This window comes from Octopus bimaculoides, chromosome 1 (assembly GCF_001194135.2).
Source record: "Octopus bimaculoides isolate UCB-OBI-ISO-001 chromosome 1, ASM119413v2, whole genome shotgun sequence".
Taxonomy (NCBI): Eukaryota; Metazoa; Mollusca; class Cephalopoda; order Octopoda; family Octopodidae; genus Octopus; species Octopus bimaculoides.
In genome coordinates, this window is record NC_068981.1 from 108,753,835 (window position 1) to 108,760,347 (window position 6,513).

The window sequence follows — 6,513 nt, forward strand, 5'->3', positions numbered from 1 at the left end:
ATATATATATATATATGTGTGTTTAAAAACATATGTATGTGCGTATGTGTGTGTGTGCGTGTGTGCGTGTGGTACATACATTTATAAAACCACAAGTTGCCTATGGTTGCAATTTTCCTGAATGTCATCATCATCAATGTAATCTATCTTTCTGTCTATCTGTCTATCTGTCTATCTATATATTGGTGGTCATGTATGCATATGTGCGAGCGCGAGTGTGTATTTGAATGCATGTATGTGTGTTTTTCAGGGCAGAACAAGCTTTCATTCCTACAACCTTGGAATATTGTTAAACGAAAAAATAAAAAGTATAAAAATATAAAAAATATAAAAGCACATAAGCACTGATAGCATTAATTATGAAACAATAATGGAAGCAATCTAATTTGGAAATGATGTTTGTTCATCGACACTTTCAATTATTTTTCTCGGAAACACTTTTCTCTTTTTATCCTTTTCTTATTTTTGTGTTTATATATTTTCTGTCAAAGTTCAATTTTTTTGTATTTTCAATTTTGCAATTTTGTTAATTTAATGAAATGCTTGGTTTCATACATCGGTTTCTTTCTTCGAATTGTTTTCTACGTTTCGTTTTCAATCCGTTTTTACTTTTTTTCTTATTTTTCCTCTACTTCGAATTCTTTTATTATTTCCTGGTTGTCTTCAAGTCAACATCCTATAACACATGCAACCACAAAGTCTGTTGACATTTTCTTCGATCTTTGGATTACAGTAAAATGACATTCAAATTTCTATGATCTGCCCTTCAAATACAAACAGAACAGTTACTTCTAAAAATGCAACTCAATATTTTATGCAACCGATCATCACATACACGGAATTTTACTAAGTAACAATTTTATATTTTATTTTATTTGAACCTAGTGGCATCCCTCATAGAAAGCTAAAGCGAAGGTGAAATAGTGTAACGTTCTTGCTTTTTTAGATGGTTAGCTTAGCTGATAGGTCATTATCCTACTGGAGGAAATTTCGACCATTCGTTTCTCGCCATTGGCACTGTGTTGTAACATTGATTTACTACGTTAAATTTGTATTGAGTCTCTTCACCAAGATCTAAGTCGGGACTTCATAAGTAGTGGTAAAGAACAGGCTTGCAGTTCTAAATTTCTTACTCTGGGTTTGAATTAAGTAATGGAAATATTTGTATCACTAAATTCTCTCTAAAGAATCCTGAAATTTGCAAGTTTGCTATGAACTCTCGCCACGAGCCCTTCAACGATATTAAGCTGTAACAAAAAGCAAAAATAAGTAAAGACATGAGTGATGCGGCGAGCTGCTAGAATCGTTAGCACGCCGGACAAAATGCTTAGTGGCGTTCCTTTACGTTTTGAGTTCACATTCCACCGAGGTCGACTTAGCCTTTCATCATTTTGGGAGTCGATAAAATAAATATCAGTTGATCATTGGGGTTCATGTAATCGACTTACCTCCTCCCCTGAAATTGCTGGCCTAGTACCAAAATTTGAGTCTACTATTAGATACATGAGTTAAATTAGACGTAGATCAGTGAAGTGAAAGCTGTGTTACTGCTTTTTACCACAGCCATTTTTTTTTTTTTTACACAGCAATATCTCGACACTTAGGTCAAAGTCATATCACTTTTACCAAGGAAAACAAGAAGATTATTTATCAACATACTTTGTAAAGTAAACAAACATATATTAACAGTTTCAGCAAAATATTTCAACATCAACGGAAATAAAGGAAATATAATATTGAAAGATTTGAATCCTTTATCATGATTGTTGTTACTTTTTATTAATAATACGCCAGAAATTTTTTGACCTTTGAACTGTTTGTAAGTTGTGGCTAGTTTTCCATGTAAACATGCCATTTTTATTTGTTGAAATATTTGAAAAGAAGAAGAGCATAAATAATACAAATAGCAGTAAAATTATCCTTTCTTTTTCACATGTGCAATGAATTTAAGTTCATTCTACCAAAGTGGACTTACCTAATCTATCTATCTATCTATCTATCTATCTAATCGTCTGTCTGTCTGTCTTTTTCCCTACCTCTCTATATATATTAACTTTAACGACCTTATCACACTTCTTACAAATAATAAAAACAACCGTATGAAATCATAGTAAAATGAGCTATGTAAAAGACGGTGCAATTGGAACAAATGATAGAATTAAATAAAATAATTAAAAGCTTTTTTAAGTTTTGAGTATAGTAATAAACCAAAATAAATTCAACATTACGTTTTATTTCTTTAATTTTTATCCAATAGGCATTTCCATTTTATCCAATATGCATTTCCAAAATCAATTCAAGTTCTTGAGAAACTGCAACGTTTAAGTCCACCATCCTCCCAGTTTCCAGGTAGCCATCAGTCTACAATAGTTTAAGCTGAACATCAACTACATTGATCAATCTAATCTGTGAGAACGCTCTGCCTTTGACTACATTATAAAGCAAACCTTATATTTTTAAAAGTTCCATTTTCTATCAATTTCCTATTACCCTAAGATATTAGTTGATGGTAATCAAGCAATTGTGATATATTTTACAGTTCTCTAAAAAAAAAAAGGTAAGAAATGGTTTGTTGTAGTTTTACCTTGGTTCAGCTTTATAGAAGTATATCTATTGTGGTAATATTCAATAAGATTTTCTGACGAGGGATGAATTCGAACACCACTTCAAATGCATTGTCTACTAGCCAACACACTCCTCATTTCTTCTCAAAAAAACAAAAAAAAAAAAACGGCGCGGCTCAAAACGTTAGGATTCACCTCTACGCACGGTACACAGAATTATATTCATTTGATAAATTTTATTAACTGTGTTCTGTCACATTGATTATCGCAACTGTCATCGGAGTCTATGTTTTGTCTTGTTTCTAAATGCTCTTAAATTTTTACTTTTAAACGCACGTTTTCTCAGAAACCACAAGGCATCATCACAAGGTTATATCTAGTTATAGATTTATAATTCCAGAATACTAAACTAATGCGAGAAAAGGTTGTGAACATGAGTACAAGCCAGATGAAACTTCCCACTGCATTACTAATTATATCATGCACTTTGTCGGTGTTTGGATTTAACATGTGCGACATATCTTGTATCGTAGAAAAAAAAAACGGAGGCTATCCTTCTTGCTGGAATATGTTTAAGACTTTACAAATAAGATGTATTAAATATTTCAACCAAAGACAGTTTTATGTTTACTTAGTAGTAAGTCTGAATACAGGATATATCAAACATATTTAGTGGGTTTTTTTTACATTAGTAATATTACAAATTCTATAGATGTGGTTTGCTTTTACTGTTATTGGATATTCTCATTAGATTATGATAATAATTAATGTAATTTCAATAATATAGTCGTTGAAGAAGGGTTTGTAGAAGAGAAATTCTATTTTTCTAAATACCACATTTAAAATAACTATTGTTCTTTATTTTCATATTGCGTTGGTTTTTCAGTATTTTTATTTCATCACTTTAAGCGTTTTATGTACATGTCACTCTTGTTATATATGCGAAATAAATAAATCATTGAATTTGATTGCAAGGTCGATGTTTTCCTTGGAAGTTGCGAAAACTGTAGAAGTTGATTAATGATGAGCAACTACAAATTAGTTTTCACAACTATGTATAGCACATAAAATATTAATGATTCTCAGTTGGCATGTATAATCAGGTACAGTTAAATGTCTTCTTTTGGCATTACCTTGAAGCCGAGGATATTTTCAAGGCTATTCTCTTCCTCTCTTATTTATCATTATTAGTGATGTTCCCATCCCGATGCTTGCTCAGAATTTGTACTAAAGTACAGTGGCTAGGGTTTTTTCCCCTAGCATGCTGATCGAACCACTCGTTCTCCGCACACATACTTATACATTGCATAAGTTTCGACAACATTTTAACTGTTGTCAAGTAAGGTGTATAATGGCATGGTCTTTTGATCAAGTTACTGAAGAGTTTCTTAGGTTCACATCTCGGGTAGTTGTCTTCTACAAACTTAGATCACATAACTTATTTATGTATTCTTCTGTCTAGCCTTCTTTTTACATACCCCAGCAAATTTGATAATTTTCAAAGATAATTTGAATTCTTATGGTTTTCGTTTTTGCTAGTATTTCATTATCTGTGACATAGTCACCACATGACATTCAAACACAGTCTTGGTCTTGTTTTACAAAGTTTCTCAAGTGGACCGATTGATGTTAGTAAGCTGCCTTAGTTTCTTATCCATATAGTGGTGGAAAAACTCCAATAGCTTGATACACTATGAATGTTGTTTTGACTCTCATGATACGATTGTGAAGACACCATTTAATAGGATACAAAGGCTTTGTGAACTACTCGCCGTCGTTTGGTTGTGTTATTGTCAAAGGGGCAGGAGTTGAGATGGGTTCAATATTTATTGTGGTCTTTCTTTATTCTTCATTGTCTTAGAGAATGTCTGTGTTTTTGCTAAACAGTCAGTGAGACCAAGCATCTCGTAATCGCAAACAAATGCATTAGAAATTATTTTGAACCGAGTAGCATTGTCATCAGCGTATTGTGGCTCACAGATCATGATTGTAGATCTAAAGCGCTTTATTTCAGTTCTCGGGAGTTGAAAAGGCAAACCTTCGTATCTGTATTGAATAGTAGCTCGGAGTTTAATGTCACGGCTTATGTTGATTATAAAAACATTCATATACACAGAAAAATGGTGAGTGCCAGTGAAAATCCCTTTTTAGCTCATTGCTGATTTCGAAATCATACATTATTCGCTATGATTGTTAAACAAAAACTCACTGTCGCAAAAGTAGAATCATACATCCAAGTAGACGGTAATATGTAGACTTAAATTTGCAAACTAATTTCTGCATATGATTTTCAATTCCTTTTATTTTCCTGCTGAAACCTGTAGAATAATTAGATGTACCTAACTATCGATTCAATGATACATTTAGATTTTTAGAGTATTGAGCTGTCATGGTCGGCTCAACTAGAGTAAAGATGTCTGAAAATTACATCTGGTGCAGCTAGTGGACGAAAATGTGGATCACTGGTTAATTTGGTTAATTATTTAAAACTTATAGAGCTTTGTAATATAATAAATATTTGTTTCATACGCCATGGAAGTTATGTTCTTAGACGTAGATTTGTAAGTTTCAAGATAACGATAACTGTATGAACGTTTTCCGTCATCCAACAACATTTTTGAAAAGAAAATCATACATGATAGAGTGGGCTATATTCCAATGTCGCTTATGTTTATTACCATTTCAAATAGCGTTATGATAAGATCATCTTAACACAACTTTTAAGTTTTGCGTTACTTCACACAAGACTTCTTACAAAGTTTGTTTTTAGTATGTACCTGTTTTCCCTTTGCTTAACTAAGAAAACAAAAAGCACAAATATCTTAAAGTAATTTTCTCGACGTATTTGTTATTGTAAGAAAGCCAAAAGGTTGTACTATCAATAATGACACCCGATGAAATAGAAAGATTTTGAATATGATGATGAAACCATAAGAAAGCAAATATTCTATCCTTAATAGAATATGTTTTCACATCAGTTTCAGAAAACACATTACTTTCAACACGTTTTCTGGTTTTTATTAAAGCTCATGTAAATTTATTTTTGTAGTGATAAATATGTAGGGAGAGGGCTATGTTACCAAATTCAAGTATTCTTTAGATACTTATATTATTTTTTACATAGAAATTTACGAAAAAACTCTATTAGTAAGAGAAAGGAATTTGATCTTTAGATGTTTATTTCTTTCTTGAAGGTAGATTTGGATATACATTTGTACGGCGTAAAACACATGAACATACGTATCAATGAACAAACATAAGCTGGAAGCTTACATCTCAGGAATTTCTTATTTTAAGAGAATAAAATTATAATATAGTCAACAACTATATCATCTTGAACCCGTAACTAGTATTCACAAAATATTTTAGACATTTTATTATTTGATACTTTGAAATAAATTTCTATTCGCATCAGTGTTTATTGATCAGGTATGATATGAGTGGAACAGGTTACATTGGGTCTAACATTGTTTTTAACTGATTTGTTTTTAATCAATAAAATCGTAAGATGAATAAGATTATCAAATGAAAATTTTTTCATTTGTATAACTATTTAGGATAAAATTGAGCTGTTTATTGCCGTGAAAGACAATTGTTAGACATGCACTTGTTAAATATCAGAAAATTGTATAAGATTCTCTAACAAGCAAACTCAGAGATCGCTTGTTAGAGAATTTATGAAATAGAAGTAACCTATAAAATAAAGATGTCATACGTATTGGGGGTCAATAAAGGAAAATTGAAAGTGCTATGACATCAATGCTGTTATGATAATAAATATGTAATGAAATGTACCACGAGTGGAGACAGGGTTATGTGGATAAGAAGCTGACTTCACAGTCATATGATTCCAGATTTTATCCAACTGCGACACATTAGGTATCTTCTATCAAACTTCTATAAAAACATCTTATTGTTTAATATGCGTCCGTACGTGCGTGCGTGCGTG